At 47.3% G+C, this 22,412-nt stretch overlaps 1 pseudogene; it reads right to left on the bottom strand.

The window, feature by feature from the left end:
- Positions 1-18,730: 18,730 nt before the first annotated feature.
- LOC136157214 (small ribosomal subunit protein uS2 pseudogene) lies at positions 18,731-19,570 on the bottom strand (annotated as a pseudogene).
- Positions 19,571-22,412: the final 2,842 nt, after the last annotated feature.

Here is a 22,412-nt window from a genome sequence, read left to right as displayed (position 1 = left end):
GGTCCCCCTAGATGGCATGGGCTTCAAATATATGAGCGAGCTCAGCCTGACTTTATAGCTCCCTGGGAATCTGCACCCCATGCCCCTAGCACACACTCAGCAATAAGGCCACGGGCTTTTCAGACCCTCGAGTTCCACACGGGGCAGGGCTTCCTCCTGGCTCACTCCACCACGCTTATCCACGGTGTAGGCTTCAGGGGCCCAGCTTCATGAGGGAGGTACCAAGCTCTGAGAAACTTCTGGCCCTCAAGTGCAAAGTAAATGAGATAAGCAAATGTTCTTGGGGCAAGAGCTTTTTCTAGAATCACTGGCCTTGCTGGCTCCTGCCAGATTGTGGACTAATTTTTTACTTCCTTGTCAATTCTTCAGTGCCTGTAAGATGTTCAAAATACTTGATCTGACTTTTTAGTTGTTTTCCACAGGAGTGTTGTTCCAAGAACTCAGCCTGTCATAGTCCCTAAAAATAGAACTCAACATCTCTCACTGTGCAAGCCTGGCTTTGGCCACCACAGAAATGCAGTTCAAATCTCACACACAAGCTTAAGAAGTTTTGCCCCAAATTCTGTTGCTTTATTTTAAAGCTGTTATTTTTTTTCCCTCCGGGCCTAAAAATGCACTGGCTCTGAAAATTGCCAAGGATGACAGGACGCCAACTGGGAGGCAGAGCTGCCTGGAGCCCTGACGCCGGCACTAATGCGCCACGCGTCTGCAGGGGCCCGCTGGGCCAGGGGAGTGAAGGGCAAAGGGTCAGAGCAACTCGCTCAAGGTGATAAATCACCATGGTGCTTTCTGTCGAGGGGATGACAGGTGATTTTTTTTCTGCTTTTTATACTTCATTATTTTTTTTAACTTTTTTTCAAGATATATATGCTATGCTATTATTAAAGATACTTAAGTGAAAATGAAAAAGATTAATAGAGAAAAGCCCCGTCTATACTCACAGCCCTGAATGGTATTTCCAGCAGCAGATATAGGTTTGGGCAGTTCCATTTGCAGCCAAAGGAGTGATGGGATGCAGGGAAACTGAGCCCGACAGAGGACCTTAGGACTTTGGGCTGGGCCGGGAGTCAGAGGATGGCTGTGTCCAGCATGATCCCAAGGCAGCGTCTGCTAAAAGGACTAAACCTGCTTCTTCCAAGTGAGCTGGGCAGATAGCACTGGGAAGAGCATCTCTGGGTTCCAGCCCTGGCTCAGTGGATGATTTGATTTCCATGGGTAACAGCAGTGGGGAGGTCAGCTCAAGGTGGTCCCCGTTCCTCTGATTGCCTGCAATCCTGCTCCCCTCCAACTCCTCCTGCCTGGGACCCCTGGGACAGGAAGGGAAGGCGGTTCTGAAGCCCTCAGGATGAAGGAGAAGGGGATGAACCAAGAAGATGAGACTCCAGTGCTCTAAAGAGTTTCTCCATCTCCAAGTTCTCTGTGAAGTTCTGAAAGTCTCCATGTGCACTTTGCCCTTCTCAAGCCAGAGCACTCACAACCCTGCTCCCTCATCTCCATTCATCAACACATATTTATTGACTGTCTCTTCTATTGCGGTGCTGAGAGGTACTATGTCGGATAACTACATTGCACTTGAACTTCTCCAGTAAATGCTTTAAAAGGATGCCTTAGATGCTTCCCGTCTCTGAAAGGTTCTCTGGAGTCTGGGTTTTCCTCTGAACTTTGTTTCTGGCCTCTAGTGCGGGTGCAGGGCAGGCAGGTGGAAAGCCAGACCCCAGGCAGCCCACGTGCTGGAATCACCAGGGATGCCCAGAACTTGCCTCCTTCCAGAGAAACTTTTCATTTCTTCCTACACTGCCCTGGCTGTGGAGGCCAGGAATTTGAAAGCTGGGGATCCAGCACCTCTGAAATTACAGGGCATCTCTCGCTGACGCGGGGGCACACACAGTGGCCCAGCAGGGCCTGGCGGTGCCCTCACGGCTGGGCCTCCGCAAGCCTCTGTGCCCCGCTCCCCAGCGCCTTCCTGGCTGGTCCCCAGTCCCAGCCCAGCACTGGGTGGTCATACTTTTTCCAAAGGGCAATCCAGGCACTGTGAGGCAAACAGATTTGTTCCCGGCCACAGGAGAGCACGGGGTCATGGTTCATTCACAGCCAGGGAAGTGTCCTTTTCCTACACTTGTCTTCCTGGTTATCCAAGGCCAAAGGCGTGGGGCCGTCCTTCCCTCAGCTGGAGGAGCCAAGACATCTAATATCCAGTCTTGATTATTCTTTAGCTCGTTTTCCAAAAGCACCCAGAACTCTGTCACTCCACTCTGGCACACCCTGCAGCTATCAATCAATTTGTTGATTTACTCAGTAAATTTACTGAGCACCTACTATGTGCAAGCACTGTGCTGGGAGACAAGGAGGCCCACTGGACAGTCTTGGTCCTGGCTTCAGGGAGCCCGTGGAGGAGGCCATATTTATCAGTTGTTGTTCAGTCGCTCAGCCGTGTCTGACTGTTTTCGACCCCATGGACTGCAGCCCGCCAGGCTTCCCTGTCCTTTAACATCTTCTGGAGCTTGCTCAAACTCATGTCCATAGAGTTGGTGATGCCACCCAGCCAACTCATCCTCTGTCGCCCCCTTCTCCTCCTGCCTTCAATCTTTCCCAGCATCGGGGTCTTTTCCAGTGAGTTGGCTCTTTGCATCAGGGGGCCAAAGAATTGGGATTTCAGCTTCAGCATCAGTCCTTCCAATGAATATTCAGGGTTGATTTCCCAGCTCAGAATTCATTGGACTACGATACAAATGGGTGTAAGTCTGTCCATTTAGCACAGGCTACAAGAGGCATGGCATGTGACAATATAGAAGCCAAGGGGGATGGGTTCCTGAGCAAGAGTCTTTGAGGTACTTTGAAGATGAGGAGGAGGCAGCCGGTGAACTGGGGAGGCTGGAGGTTCTCCACCAGCAGAGAGGTGGGCGTGGCTGGGTGTGGGGGTGGGGAAGAGTGGTGGGCAGCAAGGGTACAGAGGGAGGCAGACACAGCCTGAGACCCACCAGCTCTGAGTGTATATTTTCTCTTTATTCTAAGGTGATGGAAAACCATGAAACTGTTTCAAGCAGATAGAGAGGGGGAAGCTGCGTTGCTGGGGCAGAAAGGGGTTCCAGGATGCCTCTCGGGCCTCGGACTTACCCGTGGATGCCCACTGAAGCAATGGCTCTTGGAGTTTGTGAGCTGTGGCTCTTGTGGGAGCCAGGCAGATTGGTGGTCCCAGGCAGGAGGGGTCCTGGCCTTGAGGGGATGCAGCCTAGACCCTGAGGGGAGGTGCAGCCCCGCCCGGCCTTGAGACAGGGGTGCACGCTGGGTCCCAGGATGGGGCTGCAGCTGGACCCTGAGAAGGGGCATACAGCCCGAGTCCTGCGGCGGGAGTGTGCTGTGGGCTTCAGCCTCTCATTTTCCCTCATTCCATTCTGGAACGTTCTCTATAGAAAAAACTCAGAAAAACCACAGGAGAATGAGGGTTTGTGCTGTTTTCCTCCATCTCCAGGCACTGAAGCGAGGAAATCGTAAATGATAAATGAGCCTGGGAGAAACCTGCCTCAAATAGCACTGCTTTATCCAGGGTTTGTTCAGAGGGGCCTGGGGGGCGGGGTGGAGGAGGAGGGGGCGGGTGAAGGAGGGGAGGAGGGGGAGGGGAGGGACGGCAGCTGTCCGCCCTGCCCGCCGGCCGCAAGTAGTCAGCCCCCACCACCTGCCTCTATTTTTATATCAGTGCCTGTTCATATCTCGCTGGTTGAATCAGCCTCCCGGTGGTGGAGGGGCATTATGAAGCCATCCCTCTCTCTTGCGAGATCTTCATCTTTTCCCTGGTCTGCGGTGCCCCTGCCAGGCCGTCAGAGCTGTGGGGACAGAACAGAGTGTCACCCCGGACAGCAGCCTGGATTTGGCAGCGAACGAGCTCAGCACGGTGGCAGTTGCAGGGGGGCTGGGTGGAAACTGCACCACCCGGCGGCGTGACGGCCTCAGGGAACAGCGGTGGGTAGCAGACTCTAAGGAGCCCTCAGAAGCTAGGGCAGGAGCCGCGGGCTGGGAGTCAGATGCCCGAGCAGGCTCCCTCCTCTGGGCAGTGCCGCCTCCTGCAAGCCCGTGCGTCTGTGAGCCCCCTTCTGGTCTGTGCGAGGGAGCCGCGAGCCCAGCCCTGCAGGGTGGAAGGATCTCAGCAAATCACTAGTTCTTCCTCCCCACTGTGTCTGGAGAAGAGCTCTGCGCACTAGCCTAGGTCTGTGACGGGTGCAGCAGCCTTTCTGAGGTCACCGGCAGGGGTCAAGGGCTAGAGGCGCTCTGCCATGTCCCTTTGGGCCCCTATGGGGCTCAGTCTGCACTCAGGTAGATCAAGATCGTCTCAAGAGGTCATAGCTTCTCTGAGGTTCTATACTTTCAATCCCTTCTTTATTTGGTGCATCCAGTCAGAGAATGCTACTGGTTCCCGGCTCTTGAAGCTAGGTGTTTGCATCAAATCACAGGATGAATATTGCTAGCCTGGGGTCTAGAGGCCCTTGGAAGACAGAGTCAGGGCTGACTCTCACTGGGAGGGAAGGGGTGGGCTGGGAACAGCGCTCCCCTCTGGCCTGCTCTGTGGAGTGGGCGCCGGCCCCACCAGCCCCCCAGCTTCCAAGCCTGGTGAACAGCCATGAGTCTTGGGTCTCCGCTCTGATGTTCTAAGCGAGAACCTGGTGGTCCAGGCCCCGGGCCTGCCTGTGTCCTGAGGCTGGGGCTAGCCAGGCTGACCCTGACCCGGAGCAGCGCAGAGCCCCGAGGGTCATGGCCGCAGAGCAGGCGCCTGGCCACTGGCACAGCCTCTCCTTTTGGGGACTCCAGGGCAGGCAGCTGTCCTCCCCTGCACACACTCCACCTGACCTTAGAAGGAAGCAGAGGGACAGTGCCAAGTGGCCGGTTTTTTCTCCTTTCTCCTTGGCCACTGTGTGCCCTCCCCTTCCTGTTGGGAATCTGGAAAGCTTGTTCTGCCCATGGCCCCGGTCAGTGGGCAAGGCATGGCCCCCAGGGAGAGGCACTCGGGCCCTGAGCTTCTTGGAGGCTCTCCTTGGCTTGGGTCTTGTTCATCTCAGGCGCTCCTCGTGAGTGGTGGCCAAGCCCCACAGAGCCCTTCTGCTCTTCCTGTGGGGGCTGGCTCTGGGGGGCCGCTGGCCCAGCGGTGGGTCTCCTCACATGGTGACCTGCAGTCAGGAGGTCTTCCCTGCCTCCTGCCCCTGTGCCAAGGAGCTGCCAGCACCAGGGGAAAGCTAGAAGTTTTCCCATTTTGCAGATTGGAAAGTCCAGGCCGAGAGGCGATGATACAATCCCAGGATGCTGTTGTGTATAGAAGCTGGTTATTTCTCCTAGGCTGCATGGGGGAATGTGGTGGTGAGGATGGTGGGCAAGCCTGGGGCAGCCCTGGAAACAGTCAGGGTCCTTATGAGGAAAGACTAAAGGGGTCCCCTCAGTCAGAGTCAGCCTTGAGGACAAAGCTACCACCTCCTTTATAACAGGCTTGCTGTTTTTCCCTCTTCTAAGTGGCCTCCCTGTGCTCTGTGCTCTTGCTTTGCAGTTTTACAGGTTCATTACCGATCAGTCTGGGCTGCAGCCTGGGGACAGGAAGGAGGGTGTGGGGGGAGCTGGCTTTCTGGGCCGCCTCAGCGACAGCTGGGCCGCATGCCTGCCATTCCCCCCAGCGGGCTCATTCTCTCAATATAGGGGCTGCTGGCACAGCCGGGGGCCTGGTTCCAAGGATCGGCGTCCTGCTGCTTCAGGGCAAGGCGAGCAGGCCGGGCTGGGCGTCAGCTTTCCCTCTGTCCTTGCATGGCCAGGGCCCGCAGCCCGTGTTCTGATTTGTGTGTATTATTAGGTCTCAGGACTCCTGCGGCCCCGGGCCATCCTCAGAGGGTGGGGCCCAGCCTGTCTGTGAAGGGAACGTGTCCCAGAACTCGGACTTTGTTGGGGGTCCTCCAGCCCACTTGAGAGGACAGGCCGACCGGCTCCTGCCGGCAGATTGAGAAGGGGCCTGGGGAGCTGTCAGCGCCTTTTCTCTCTGTTCCCCACCTGTCTCTGAGCTCCTGATGCTCAGCCGTCCCACCTGCACCCTCTGCCTCCCAGGGCTGCTTTCTGTTCTATAAACTGGTACATGGCTGATGGAGGCTTCACTGCTTTCTTTCCATGGTAACACTGGAGCATGTTTATGTTTATTGGGGCAATTAATACCATGACTCTGCAAGGAGAGTTAGTTTTGGAAATTGGGACCACACTGCCCTGGTGGGCATAGAGGCACCCCCGTGCCCATGCCTGGCCTGGCTGCTGAGTCCTGGGAAGGGACGGATGCCCAGACACTATTCTGCTACGACTATGAGAGGGGAGAGGCTGAGCAGCTTTGCCACCAAGGGGATGGAGTGACAGGCCCCTCGTTCTCTGCCTTCAACAAGGAAAGCTCCCTGCCTGCTGCTCTGGGGGCTCAGAGCCAAGGCCAGCCCTAGTGAGCAAGTTTAGTTTGATTTGATTATCATTATTATTATTAATCTTTTGTTTACAGGCAAAGAACTTCATTAACATTTGTTTCAAGGTTTATTCCCAGGCTTCTTCAGCTTAGTGAGCTGTGGAGAATGAATTGTTTAAGCAAAGGGTGAAAAGAACTACAGTGTCCAGGGGGCTTGGACTTAAAACTACTGGAGATCCAGATTTTATCAGATTCATGAGCAAAAGTTTGAAAAGCAGCCATAACAGAATGGCAGCTCTCAGTTACATCCTCAGGTTTTGTCACCTGGTGTTGACTCAGTTCAGTTTGCTTGGCTCTTGAAATTCTCCAGGAGATCTGATCCTCGTCCTCACTCCTCACCTGCGTTTGAGCACAGGTGAGAACCTGATCTGGGGAGGCCGGGCTTGAGGCGGGAGCTGCAGGAGAAGCCATCCCTCGGGGTGGGCGCCTCACGCTCACCCCTGGCCTGACCCCTTGGTGACACCGCCTTCCCAGGGGGTGGCTCTGGGTGAGAGCTGCAGCCTTTCTTCAGAGTTCGCCTCCCCCACAGCGGGCAGCCCCAGGGCCAGTCTCCCCTGGGCTCTCATGGCCCTGGTGCCCCCACCTCCTCCAGGGACCCTTGCTCCTGGGGACAGCCCCTCCTGCCTGTGTGCCCCGGAGTCTTGTCTTCAGCATCTGTAAACAAGCGGCACTGCGATCACTCCCCGGGGCCTCTCAGCCCCAGCCCTGAAATCCTGTCTGCCCTTCCACGCCAGCTCAGTCCTCGTGGGCTCCTGAAGGCCCTCTCGGCGATGGCAGTGCTGGTGGGCCCTCCACCCTGAGGAAGGAGACCTGCCCCCTCCCAGCTCGCAGCACCGGGGCCAGGGCCCTTTTTGTGCCCTCTGTCCTCTGCCTGCCAGCGTGGGCCACCACGGTCACCGCTGTGTCAGAGGGAGTGGTGATGTTTGGGCCGCCCGGAAAAGCATCCTGAAGGGGGTAAGTGCAACATACATGTTTGTTGAATGCATTAGGGATTTATTATTAAAAATCTCAATTAGAGATTTTTCAAAAAGGAGCTTCTATTTTGGAAAAAGTTTAGCTTTGAAGGGGAGTTTCCCTGGGAGGACACAGACTCCCAGGCATCACGTCTCCCTCCTCCGTCCGGTTCCGCTCCTGCTTCCTGGAGGCCTTGTCGCTCCCGGCAGCAGCCTTGGTGCGATGCTGTCACCCACTCCAGGCTTTCTCTGGGTTTCTCCTGTCCTCCCTCTGCTGCGCTCTTCTTGCTCCAGGATGGACAGCGCGTCGCACAGGATTATCACATTCGTTTCCTCTGGTCGGGGGCAGTTTCTCAGTCTTGGCTCGTTTCTCGTGACCTCAACGGTTTTAAGGAGTTGTGGTCAAGTATTTGGTAGAAGGTCCTTCAATTTGGGTTATGCCGGTGCTTTCCTCATGATCCGGCTTGGGTTATGGGTTTTTGAAAGCGCATGGCACGTGGCTGAGGACTGCCCGACAGTGTTCTCCTCCCCAGGGACTATTCCCACTGTCCCCACAATATTCTTTGGATCCCAGGAGCAGAGTAGGGGGGTGAGGCGCCCGCCCCCTGGAGTGGGGACTGCGTCCATATACTGTCACAAATCCCTTGTAAAGAGAAGCAGCCCCTTCTCACCCATTTATATACTTATTTAACCATGATTTTCATTAGTATGGGTTTTATATATATATATATATATATAACTATATATATAGTTATTTTGCACTTTGGGTTATAACCCAATACTATATTATTTATCCTATTGTTCAAATCCTTCTGGATTTGGCAATAGAAGCTCTTTCAGATTGGATAAGATAGTAGGAAATACATGTATTCTTGGTCCCTGCCACTGATTCCTGGCACAGAGCTCCTACGAGCCTTGTGATTTCCTGAGTGATAGAAGTGTTTTCTGTTCTAATGAGGTGACTTTGGGGGATGCTCCTGGGTAAGGGCAGGTCACCAGCAAGATCCAGGCAGGATGAGAATCCTGGAATTGTCAGCCCCACCCCCCATTGAGAAGAGCTGAAAGTGGAGTTGATGATCCATCAGAAATGGCAGCCCACTCCAGTGTTCTTGCCTGGAGAATCCCATGGACTGAGGAGCCTGGTGGGCTACAGTCCACAGGGTCACAAAGAGTCGGCCAAGACTGAAGTGGCTTAGCACACACACACATGACTTATGATGAAGTTTCCACACAGCCCAGGAGGCTGGGTCATTAGCGCCCACAGGGAGGGGCCCAGAAGGTGCTGTCTCGACCCCAGGATTCTAAAAAATGTGGTCTTCACTTCTGTAGGAGAAGCCTAGCCCAGGCTCTTGCCCAGTGCAATCCTGTCCATCTCTGCCATCGTAGCGGAGCTCTGCCTTCACCTTTGGGGACATGGGCACTGACCAGCCGCCAGCCACAGGGCCAGTCTGCTGCCAGCCCCCTCCTCTGCCTGGGCACAGAAGGACTGCACCGCCTGGGCCTGAGGTCTTCTCTTCCAGTTGGGACAGAGGGCACGTCTGAAGGACACGTGGTCTTGGAAGCATCAGAGGTCTTGGAAGCATCAAGGCTGAAGGGAGAGGAAGAGACCTGAGTACTATGAAAATGAATTATAGCCCCCTCTGCTTCAGACCTGGTGCAGGTGGGGCTGGTGGGGAGCACTCCAGGCTGGGGCTGCGTCAGTGCTGATCCCACAGGGAACGGTGCTCCCAGGGAGGGAAACAGAGTGTGAATCTGAAGCAGGTAAGGCAAGGTAGCAGACACTTGCTGGGCACCCACTGTGCACCTAGCACTGTGACCAGCTGGGGAGACGGCAAAGGAAGAAGAGACATCTTTCCTGCCTGAAGAGCCCACTGTTTCTGGAAGAAAGAGGCACAGGAGACCGCCCTGTTAGTAGGGGTGCTGGCCAGGGATTCCTCCACGTGCCCACCTCCGGAGACCGAGTCGAAGGCCCCTGCCTGCCTCTCTCATTGCAAGCTCCCAGGGAATCTTCAGAGAGGCATGAAGGGCAGAGCACGTGCCCGTGGTGGGCCCTTCTGCTGCTGCCTCAGATGCGAGCAGGCCAGGCAAGCGGGACTCCTTACCTGTGCCCTTGGATGCAGAAAAGCCTACAGTGGGGTCACTGAGGACAAACTGCCCCCAAAGATGTCCACGTGCTAACCCCCGGAACCTGTGATCCTGGTGCCAAATATGTCCAAGGAGACCACGGGCGTGACCAAGGAAAGGGCCTTGAGAAGGGGAAGTTGTCCTGGATTATCTGACTGGACCCAGCGTAGTCATAGGAGTCCTTATGGGAGGGAGGCAGGGATTCAGTCAGAGACGTGATCACGGGAGTGATGCAATTCCAGCAGGGACCGGGGACCAAGGAAGACAGGCAACCTCCAAGGAAACGGCCACTCCCGCCAGGAGGAGCGCTGCCCTGCCGATGGCCTTCTCAGACTTATGGCCTCCAGAAATGCTAAATGGCATTTGTTACAGCAGCGATAGGAACTAACACAAGTGCTTTATGAAAGAGGGCCCTTTCTCGGGCTGACTTCCCTCTTGGCCTGGACCACAGGCAGTCCAGAACTGACGGGCACCGTGTTGTGAAGCGGACTCATTTCCTCAGGGTCTGTGTCAGGGAGTGACTCTGGGCTCCCACCACCTCCACATCAAAAGCACGTTGATGGTGTGCATCCACTTGACTCAGATGGAAGCAGATTTGCTTTCTGTTCTCTTTTTGAAGGCAGTAATTATCTGCCTTTGCTATTTAGAGCCTCTTCATTTCCCAAATATCAGGATGACAACAATACTCCGCCGGCAGACCCTCTGCTGCCTGAGGATTTATTTCCACACACTGCTTTTCCCTTCTAAATAACAGAGTGTCTTGAGGGAGACGCGGCTCGGCAGAGCCAGGCATGCTGAATGGTGACATTTCTGTGTGCACGTGTATGTGAGGCTGTGGGTGACATGTGCTCTTACCTCTCCAGAAATAGATGGACTGAATTTTCCATGAGATCGAGGAAGCCTTGAAGCAACAAACCCACTACTCTCTGTACACTCTAGCTGATTTCAGACTTAACGAGGAGTACGTCCCTTTGGGGAGGGCTCCCTGCAGGCAGAACCCTCCACAGATGGAGGTCCCTGGGCATGTCACAGACATGCCGTGAGGAAACCAGCAGAGCCCACTCCCCGTGCCCTGCCGTTCATGATGGCGCTCAGACAGCAGCCCTGCGCATCATATAGCATCTTAAACCTATTCTCAGTTCACAACTGACAGTTGCTTCTTCGTCCCTGAGGGATATGGCAGGGACTGCACTGGGCTCTTTGTCTAACGTGCTGGTGAGGCAGGTGTTTGGTTGAAAGCCAGGTGGCTGTCAGATGCCTCACTTGCCTCACCCTGGAGCCTATAACTCAATCTGGATTACCTTGTGTCCTGTATCCTTTCTGACTGAGGGATGCTCCATTGATTTTCAACAAAATTGCAAGACTACTGCATGCAAGAGAATGAAGTTGGACCCCTACCTTACACCAACACAAAATTAACACAAAATCAGACATAAATCTAAACGCAAAAACTAAAATTATAAAAATCTTAAAAGAAACATGGCAATAGATCTTTGTGTCCATGGAATAGGTGAGATGACACCAAAGGCACGAGCCACAAAAGAAATAGGTAAATTGGACTTCATCAAAGTGAAAAGCTTTTTTCCAAATTCTGCATCTTCTTTTTTCTTTAACTGAGATATAATGGACATAGAACTACATATATTTACAATTTTTTTTCTTGTAACAAGACCTTTTAAGATCTACTTTCTTAGCCAACATACAATAGAGCATTATTAACTATCGTGACCAACTGTACATTACATCACCACGACTTATTTATTTTACAGCTAGAAGTTTGTACTGTTTGACTACCTTCATCCATTTCACCTTTCACCCCTCACCCCCCTGCCTCTGGCAACCACTAATCTATGCTCTATATCTATGAGTCCAATTTTGTTTTGTAATTTTTTTTAGATTCCGCATTTAAGTGAGGTCACACAGTATTTGTGTTTCTCTGTCTGACTTTTTCATTTAGCACAAGGCCCTCAAAAGATCATCTATGTTGTCATGAATGGCAATGTTGACTTCTTTCTTATGGCTGAATAATATTCCATAATTTCACAATATTCACATTCTCTTTATGCGTTGATGGACTCTTAGGTGACTTTCATGCTACCTACAGTAAATAATGTTGCAGTGCACATGGGGGTCCATATATCTTTTTTGAGTGACTGTTTTTGTTTCCTTTTGGATAAATACCCCGAATAGGAGTTGCTGGATCATATGGAAAGTCTATTTTTAATTTTTTGTAGAACCTCCATACTATTTGCTATGGTAGCTGCAAAAATTTATATTCCCTTCAACAGTGTATGAGGGTTCTCTTTCTTGTCTTTTGGATAATAACCATTCCAATAGGTGTGAGGTGATATCTCATTGTGGTTTTAGTTGCATTTTCCTGGTGATCAGTGATGTTGAGCATCTTTTCAAGTACCTTTTAAAATACTTACATGTCTTCTTTGGAAAAATGTCTATTCAGATCCTCTGCCCATCTTTCAAACTGGATTGTTTGTTTTGTTTACTATTGATTTTTGTGAGTTCTTTTAAAAATATTTATTTATTTGCTGCTGCAAGTCTTAGTCCTGACATGGGGGATCTTTAGTTACAGCATGCAGACTCTTGGTTGCAGCATGTGGGATCTAGTTCCCCGACCAAGGTCTCAACCCAGGCCCTGTGCACTGGAAGCGCAGAGTCTTAGCCACTCAGACAACCAGGGAAGTCCCTGACTTCTTTTTTTCTTTTTAATGTATTTCATTGAAGTATAGTTGATTTACAATGTTTCAGGTACACAACAAGATGATACAGCCATACAAAGACACATATATTATCTCTGAAATTATTTTCCATTGTAGGTTATTATAAGATATTGACTATCCTGACTTCTTTATATTTTGGATATTAACTGCTCAAAGTCCTAAGTGCAGGAACTTCTGACCTCATGAAGTCGGGGTGCATAACTCTCCCGTTGTGGATGTGTTGCCAATCTGGAAGCTTTCCAAACCTCATAATATTGGGATTTTATGGAAGCTTCCTCACATAGACATGATCGATTATTAACTCTGTTTCTAGCTCTGCCTTCTCTGGAAAACAGAATAGGGCAGAAAGCTGCAAACTTCTGATCATTGCTTGATCTTTCTGTGGTTACCAGCCCCCATACAGGACCCATGCAAGGGCCCACCCAGAGTCATCTCAGGAGAACAAAACATGCTCCTGGGGCTCTTACCACTTAGGAATTTACGGTTTTGGAGCCCTGTGTCAGGGATGAAGTCTAAGAGAACTATTGGAATAAGAGATGATCCTAGATGATCCCTTATCACTTAGGAATTTATGAGGGTTTTTAGGAGCTCTGTGCTGGAAACTAGGGACAAAGACCAGTATATATGTATATTCCTTATTATTTCATATGTGTAGAGATAATATATCCTGGAAATTTACTGAATTTGTTTACAGACCAACCTTTCTGTTCCTTTTTGGTGGAGCTTCTTGGGTTTTCTATAAGTAGTGTCATGTCATCTGCAAATAATGACAGTTTTGCTTCTTTCCTTCTGGCTTGAATGCTTTCTGTTTCCTTTTCTTGTCTAATTGCTGTGGTTAGGACTTCCAAGGCTATTGGGTTGGTCAAAAAAAATGCAAACAAATATTTTTTGGCCAACCCGATATGCTGAATGAAAGTAGAGAGAGTGGGCATCCTAGCATGTGTTTACCCTCTCCATATGCGTTCCTGATCTTAAAGGAAATGCTTTCAGCTTCTCTTCCTTAAGTATGATGTTAGCGGTGGGTATGTCATATATATGGTCTTTACTATGTTGAGGTACACACCTTCTATATCATATTGTTGAAAATTTGTTTTCTAAATCATAAATAGATGCTGAATTTTGTCAAGTGAATTTTTTCTGCATCTATTCAGATGATCATATGGTTTTTAGTCTTTACATTGGTTGGCTTGTGGATATTGAACCATCCTTGCCTTTCTGGAATAAGTTCTACTTTATTAACAGTTTTTGGTCTTTTAAATGCATTGTTGGATTTGGTTTCCTAATATTTAGTTGAGGATTTTTGCATCAGGGATATTTGCCTATAGTTTTCTTTTCTTGTAGTATCCTTGTCTGGTTTTGGTAGCAGGGTAATGCTGGCCTAACAAAATGAGTTTGGAAGAATTCTCTTCTCTTTTGTTTTTTGGAAGAGTTTGAGAAGGATTGGTATTAATTTCTCTTTGAATATTTGGAAGAATTCATCAGTGAAGTCATATGGTACTAGACTTTTGTTTTTTGGGAGATTTTGTTTACTGATTCAATCTTCTTACTAGTAATCAGTCTGTTTAGATTTTCTTTTACTTCATGGTTCAGTCTTGGTAGTTTGTTTCTAGGAATTTATCAATTTATTCTAAGTTATCTAACCTGTTGGTGTGTAATTGTTCATAAGTAGTGTTTTCATGATCTGTTGTAGTGTCTTTCCTTTCTAATTTTATTTTATTTTTTTTCTTTGTGATCTAAAGATTTGTCACATTTGATCATAAAAAGAAAAAAACACAACTGCTAGTTTCCTTGATATTTTCTATTTCCTTTTTAGTCTCTATTTTACTTATTTCTACTCTGATCTTTTTTTTTCCTTCCTTCTGTTAACTTTGGAATTCATTTTTTCCTTTTTTTTTCTACTTACTTGAATTTTAATATTGGATTGCTTATTTGAGATTTTTCTTGCTTCTTGATGTAAGCATTTTCACTATAAGTTTCCCTCTTAGAACTGCTTTTGCTGCATCTTGTAAATTTTCATTTGTCTCATGGAACATTTAAATTTCTTCCTTGACCTATTGATTGTTCAGTAACATGTATTTACTCTCCACATATTTTGAATTTTTCAGCTTTTTCTTAATGTAATAGTACTTACACACAGCTTTATACCATTATTGTAGTTTTATATCATTGTGGTCTAAAGAAATGCTCTATATGATTTTTTTTTTTTTTTTTGCTTTATATGATTCCAGTCTCCTCTAACTATTAAGATTTGTTTCATGGCCTAAAATATGATCTGTTATGGAGAATGTTTTATGTGCAGTTGAGAATAATCTGTAATCTGTTTCTTTTGGATGGAATATTTTATAAATGTCTGCTAAGTCTGTGTTCGGCATTAGTGGTCAGGGCACAGACTTGGATTACTGTGATAGTGAATGGTTTGCCTTGGAAAAGAACATAGATCATTCTGTCGTTTTTGAGATTGCCCCCAAGTACTGCATTTCAGACACTTTTGTTAACTATGAGGGCTACTCCATTTCTTCTAAGAGATTCTTGCCCACAGTAATAGATATAATGGTCATCTGAATTAAATTCAACCATTCTGGTCCATTTTGGTTCACTGATTTGTAAAATGTTGATGTTCACTCTTGCCATCTCCTGTGTGACCACTTCCAATTTACCTTGATTCATGGACCTAACATTCCAGGTTCCTCTGCAATATTGTTCTTTATGGCATCAGACTTTACCTCCATCACCAGTCACATCAACTGGGCATTGTTTTCACTTGGCTCAGCCTCTTCATTCCTTCTGGAGCTATTTCTCCACTCTTTTCCAGTAGCATATTGGGCACCTACTGACCTAGGGAGTTCATCTTTCAGTGTCCTATCTTTTTGCCTTTTCATGCTGTTCATGGGTATGGAACCAGACATGAAAAATTGACTGTTTCAAAACTGAGAAAGAGTACATCAAGGCTACAATCAAGGTGACAGTATTGTCACCTTGATTATTTAACATATGAAGAGGACATAATTTGAAATGCCAGGCTGGATGAAGCACAGGCTGGAATCAAGATTGCAGGGAGAAATATCAATAACCTCGGGAGTTGTAACACATGATACAACTCCTATGGCAGAAAGCAAGGAGGAACTAAAGAGCCTTTTGATGAAGGTAAAGGAAGAGAATGAAGAAGTTGGCTTAAAACTCAACATTCAAAGAACTAAGATCATGGCATCTGGTCCCATTACTTCATGGCAAATAGATGGGAAACAATGGAAAGAGTGACAGGTTTTACTTTCTTGGACTCCAAAATCACTGCAGTTGGTGACTACATGAAATTAGAATATGCTTGCTCCTTGGAAGAAAAGCTATGACAAACCTAGACATTATTAAAAAGTAGAGACATTACTTTGCTGACAAAGTCCATCTAGTCAAAGCTATGGTTTTTCCAGTTGTCATGTATGGATGTGAGAGTTGGACCATAAAGAAGGCTGAGCATCAAAGGATTGATGCTTTTGAAGTGTGATGTTGGAGAAGACTCTTGAGAGTCCCTTGGGCTGCAAGGAGATCAAACCAGTCAATCCTAAAGGAAATCAGTCCTGAATATTCATTGGAAGGACTGATGCTGAAGCTGAAGCTCTAATAATTTGGCCACCTAATGCAAAGAGCTGACTTATTGGAAAAGACCCTGATGATGGGAAAGATTGAAGGCAGGAAGTGAAGGGGATGACAGAGGACAAGATGGTTGGATGGCACCACCGACTCAATCGACATGAGTTTGAGTGAACTCTGGGAAATGGTGAAAGACAGGAAAGCCTGGCGTGCTGAAGTCCATGTGGTCGCCAAGAGTCGGACACTGTCGAGTGTCAGTCGAGCAACTGAACGACAAAGTCCATCTGGTCTAACCTGTTGTTTAAGGCCAGTATTGCCTTATTGATTTTATGTCTGGATGATATAGCCATTGATGAAACTGGAATATTAAAGTCTCCTCATCATTGCATTTCTATCTGTTTCTCCCTTAGGTCTATTAGCATTTGCTTTATGTATTTAGGCGCTGCTGTATTGGGTGTATAAATCTTCGCGAATGTTATATCCTCTTGTTGGATTGAACCCTTTATCATTATATAATCCCCTTCTTTGTTGCTTATTGGAGTCTTTGTCTTAAACTCTACTTTGTCTGATAAAAATGTAGCTAACCGAGGTTTCTTTTGATTTCCTTTTGCATGGGATATCTTTTCCTATCTTTTCATGTTCATTCTGTGTGTGTTTACATCTGAGGAAGCATATAGATTTACATGTTTACATCTGCAGCAAACATATAGATTTTTTTTTTCCATTCTGCTGCTGCTGCTAAGTCGCTTCAGTCATGTCTGACTCTGTGCGACCCCATAGATGGCAGCCCACCAGGCTCCCCCGTCCCTGGGATTCTCCAGGCAGGGGTACTAGAGTGGATTGCCATTGCCTTCTCCATTTTTCCATTCAGTCACTTCGATTTGATTTAGTCCTTTAACATTTAAAGTAATTATTGATGGGCATTTACTTGCTGCCATTTTGTTACTTGTTTTCTGGATATTTTGTAATTCCTTTGTTCCTTTTCTTGCTCTTCATTTGTGATTTGATGATTTTCAGTAGCAGTATGCTTAGATTCCTTTCTGTTTATCTTTTTTATCTACTATAGGTTTTTTGCCTTATGATTACCATGAGACTTACATAAAATAATTTATATTTATAATACTTTAAGTTGATAATAATTAGGTTTGAATTCATTTTATAGATATATTTTTACTTTCCCACCATGTTTTATATTTTTGATGTCACAATTTACATATTTTTATCTTATGTATCCTTTAACAAATCATTGTAATTATAGTTATTTTTCTACTTTTATCTTTTAACCTTCCTGCTAGCTTTGTAAGTGATTAATCCACCACATTTACAATGTTAGATTATTCTGAATTTTACTATATATATATATATATATATATATATATATATATATCTTTACCAGTGAGATTTATACTTTCATATGTTTTCCTGTTACTAGTTAGTGCATTTTGCTTCAACTTAAAGAAGTCTTGTTAATATTTCTTATAATATAGGTTTAGTGGTGATGATCTCCTTTAAACTTTCCTTGTCTAGAAATCTCTTCAATTTTGAGGGACAACTTTGTTGTGGAGAGTATTCTTGGTTGCAGTTTTTTGTCTTTTAGCCCTTTAATTATATGATGCCACTGGCTTCTAACCTGCAAAGTTATTTTCTACTGATAATAAGATAATAAGATTATCTACTGATAATCTTAATTTGGGTTCCCTTGGACATAAGTTATTTTTCTCTTTACTCTTTTAAGATCCTCTTCTTGTCTTTAACTCTTGACAATTTAATTGTAATGTAATCTGGTGTGGGTCTCTTTGGACTTATCTTTGGAACCCTCTTGGCTTCTTTGATCTGTATGCAGATTTCCTCTCCCAGGTTATGGAAGTTTTCAGCCATTATTTCTTCAAAGATACCTTCTGCCCCTTTCTCTCTCATTTCTCCTCTGAGATCCCTAGAATCTGAATGCTTGTCCACTTGATACTGTCTCATATGCCACCTTCACCCTTTTTCATTCTTTTTTCTTTTTTCTGCTCTGATTAAGTGGGTTCCAACTGCCCTGGATTAGAGTTTGCTGATCCTTTTTTCTCTCTTTTTCAGCACAGTTACTGTGTTCTTTAGTTCTGTGATTTCTTTTAGTGCTTTCTTATATTTTCCATCTCTGTTGAAATTCTCCCTTTGTTCATTCTTTCTTCTCCTAAGCATGATGAGCATCTTTATAACCATTATTTTGCAATCTTATTGGGTAAACCACTTACCTCTGTGTCACTAAGGCCTTTTCTGAGGTTCTATCTTTTCTGTTAATCTGGAACATATTCCTCCATTTTCTGTGACCCTCTGTGCTGGTTTCTGTGTGTTAGTTAAAACAGCCGCTTTTCTCAGTCTTGAAGGTGTGGTCACCTGTATAGGAGACAAACCTTATTGTTCAACCCTGCCCTGGCTCTTGGTTGTGTCTCAAACCTTTGTGATTGTCCGGACTGTCTATTCTTGGTGGCTCCCAGGAGCTGAGGCTGTACCAAGACTTGTCAGTGTCCCAAAGGGGAGGATCCTGGTCAGTATCTAGATGCAGGCTGATTGAAAGCCAGACTCTTTGGCAGCAGCATTTAAAGTATATAAATATACCTCTTTTGGAGAAGGCTGAGAGATGGGCATTCTTCTCTGCTCCTTTTTCACTAAGCCCAGGGTAGTAGCCAGTGAAGAATTGTGTCTTTGTTTGCTACCATCCTGTTGAAGCTGTGAACCCAAGCCCCACTGGCTGCCAGAGCCAGGCTATCAGGGAATGTGTCCTCTGGGCAGAACACACAAAAGCTAGGCAACAGACATGTACAGTCTCTTCTATTCTTTCATTTGAAAACAGTTTCCATTTTACGAGTCTGTAGAAGAAGAGCTTAAGACCCTGCTGCCCATCCAGTGTCCTGAGCACTGGGAGTTGCAGGCCAGTCCTCGATGGCAGGCTGGGATGCTCCGGTCCCCAGTGGGAGCTGCTGAGTAGGCTTCGAGGGCACCAACTTGCCGTCAGACCAGTCTGCCACCTCAGGGTGAACGGCAGTGAGCCCCAGAGCTGGAGTGGTCCATGCTCCCTGAAATCCCTCCTTGGTCACAGCCTTCTCAACTATTGCCTAGTCTTCCTGTTCAGTTTCTCCAGGATTTCTGCAGAAGCAGAGATCAGGCATGACCTCCCGTAGGTGTTCACTGGGGATTGTGCCATGCATGTGCAGAACTTTCCAGGCGGGCACCCCCCACATCAGACCCGCTGAGCGAGCTCCCTTGTTGTTGCATGGGACAGCAGTGTCCACACGGCACAGAGCAGTCTGTGTTACCCAGAACAAGGACAGGCAGGTTAACGTAGAGCCTGTCACAGAGGCTGACAGTCAGCCCTGAAACCGGTAACCACCAGGCCTCTTTGCTCCTGGAAGGCCATCAGGATCTGGTTAGGGAAGGCACCTGGAGTGAGTGGCCAGTAATAGGAGTGGCCCCAGTGGCCGCAGTAAACTTCCTGAAGGATGTGATGCTGACATCAGCTGAGTTTTTAGTGCGAGCAGTGGCACAAGCTGCCAGCAGAAGCTTCTCTGAAGCTCCCTTCAGATTTATGATGCCATCACTTTTCCTTTTGTAGATGTACTGTTCCATTTGGAAGCTAATGTTGATGCCACCTAAGTGGGTTCCTGCAGGAATTGGAGGATATGTTCCTCCTTCATTTGCAGTTCATCAAGGGTTCCAGGTATCATGAAAGTTTCCCTTTAAGTTATGCTGGGAATCCAGAACAATGCCATATGGACCCTGTGTGGATAGCACAGAAAAGCCACAAGTTCCTTTCTTGGAGACAGCAATGACCTCAAGCAGGGCAGAGAGCAAGCTTGAAGATGACACCCACCAGCCTCCCTGGTCTCTGGAGAGGATTGCACTCAGCACCACAACGTGTGTGTGCTCAGCGGTATCCAACTCTTTGCAACCCTATGGACGGTAGCCCACCAGCCTCCTCTGTCCATGGAATTTTCCAGGCAAGAATACTGGAATGGGTTGCCATTTCCTCTTACAGGGGAATCTTCCCAACCCAGGAATCAAAACTGCTTCTCTTGGGTGTCCTGAATAGTAGGCAGATTCTTTTACCACTAGAGCTGCCTGGGAAGCCCCTAGATACAGGTTTAATGAGAACTCTGCTCTTTAGGCTAGAGCTTGAAGGTCAGTCAGCAGGCCCCTTTCAAAGAGAGAAGGGGGTAGTTTCAGTCTGCCGGGTCTGCTCTGTGCCCTGCTGGCAGCTGGCCAAGACCTGTCCCTCTGTTTGTCCCAGTCCCCCGAGACCCACAGACACGAGCCCACTGGCCCCCGGAGCCAGGGCGTCCAGGGGCATCCCTGGGGGTCAACCACAGAAACCAGGGCACCAGATGTGAAAACCAGGGAACCAGATGCGAAAACTGGGGTACCAGATGTGCACAGCTCCTCTCTGGGAGGTCCGTGACCTCTGGAACATGGCAGAGGACAGGGTGAGGACGGTGCCTGTCCTCCAGGCCTCTGGGAAGGATTACAGTCTCCATAGACATGTTGTTAGCAGCCTGCCCCTCAGGCTTTAGCTGTGGAGATGAGCTGACAGCCCTTGGTCTGCTGTCTCTGCTGTGTCTGTTGAAACTCTTTCTCCATTTGTTGCAGTTCTGTGGGACCCCCAAGCATCAGCCCACTGGCCAGCGGAGCCAGGCAATCAAGAGGTGTCTCCTGGGTGGCAGCTGCAAAAATTGGGGTGTCAGATGAGGGCGCAAGCTCAGTAGTGGCAGCATGGAGTGAGGTGGAGGGGGAAGATGACCCCTGCTAGCCTGCAGAGGGTGTCAAGCTGGAGGCCCGCCCCTCAGATCAATGCTTCAAGCTGAACAAGCCTCTTTCACAGAAAGTCTGGACTCTTTTCAGCCACTGTCCTTGCGCCAGGCCCTGGGAGGGTGAGCAAGTTCATGCTGCCCTTCACGGCTATTTCTCAGATTATGACAGCCTCATGTATCTTGTAGACAGCTCCAGCGACTTTCATAGTTAGATGTTTTGAGGGCTCATTTCCCAAGTGCAAGTCTTGAAAGTAGGAATGCCAGATGTGAGGTTCAGACCCTTCACTTCTCAGGGAGCAGCTTTTGGATGGGAGTTCCCTCCCGATTGTGGGTCTCCATCTGAGGGTGGGGTGTATGGTGAGACTGTGTCTCAGCTTCTAGTACACACTTCGATGTGAGTTTTTTCTCACTCACCCAATGTACTAGGAGTTATTTAGACAATTATGGGGTCTTTTATTTTTTTCAGAGGAAATTATTCCATATGTAGCTATAGACTGTGTGTCTATGGTAGGAGGCAAGTTCAGGATCCTACTATGTGACCATCTTGAAACAGAGCTTCAAAATTAAAAACCTTTGTTTTCATAGGATACTATTAAGAAAGTGAAAAGACAACCCACAGAATGGAAGAAAATATTTGCAAATCATATATCTGATAAGAAACTTGTGTCCAGAAAAGAGAAATAATTCCCAAAATTCAACAGTAAAAAATGAGTAACCTAATTAAAAATAGTCAAAGGATTTAAATAGAGTTTTCTACAGAAGAAAAAATGAACAAATGGGTAATAAGCACATGATTTTCAATGTCTTTCTGGAACCGTGGGTCAGAACTGCAATGAGAGACCACTTCATTCCCACTCAGATGTGAAAAAGATATAAAAAATACTGGCAAGGATATGGAGAAGCTGGAATTCTCATGCATTGCTGGTGGGAATGTCAAATGGTGCAGTCACTTTGGAAGACAGTTTTGCAGTTATTCAAAAAGTTAAATATAGGATTACCTTATGGCTCAGAAATTCCACTCCTTGATATATACGTAAAAGATTTGAAAACAGGTACTAAAACAAACACTTGTACATGAATGTTTGGAGCAACACTATTCATAATAGACTGAAAGTGATAATAACTCATCAGTAGATGAATGCATGAGGAATTGTAGCCCATTCAGACAGTTCAGCAATACAAAGGATGGAGCCCTGATACACGCTATAAAGTAGGTGGATCTCGAAAACCTCACACTAAGGGAAAGGAGGCGAACATGAAATGTCACATGCTGCATGACTCCTTTTGTACGAAATATCCAGAGTAGATAAATCTGGGAACAAAAAGCGGAGAGGTGGTTTCCAGGAGCTGAGGTGAGGTAGGTTACAGATGAGGAACTTCTTCCTGGGTGAGGGGCTTTATTTTGGGGTGATGGCAGTGTTTTGGAACTAAACAGAGGTGGGCATGGTTGCACAGCATTGTGAATGGATTAAGTGACCCTGAACTGTTCACTTTCAAATGGTTAATTTGACATCATATCAATTTTATCTCAATAAGAACCCTTAGGATAGTGATTGCCTGCAGAGCTATAGTGACCAAAGTGAATCTCTGAGGGGATTCTGGATTGCTGGTGATGCTATTGCTGTTTGCTAATCAGGGTGTGGAATATACAAGTGAATTCAGAATGTGAAAATTCATTGTGCTGCATACTCACCATCTGACATTTTGCTGGATATGTATTATAGATCTATAAAAAGCTAAAATGGAAAAAAAAAAAAAAAAA

The sequence above is a fragment of the Muntiacus reevesi genome, chromosome 2 (genome assembly GCF_963930625.1).
Source record: "Muntiacus reevesi chromosome 2, mMunRee1.1, whole genome shotgun sequence".
In the NCBI taxonomy this organism is placed as follows: Eukaryota; Metazoa; Chordata; class Mammalia; order Artiodactyla; family Cervidae; genus Muntiacus; species Muntiacus reevesi.
Note: the sequence above shows the minus strand (reverse complement) of the source record. Positions and strands in the feature narration are given on the sequence as shown.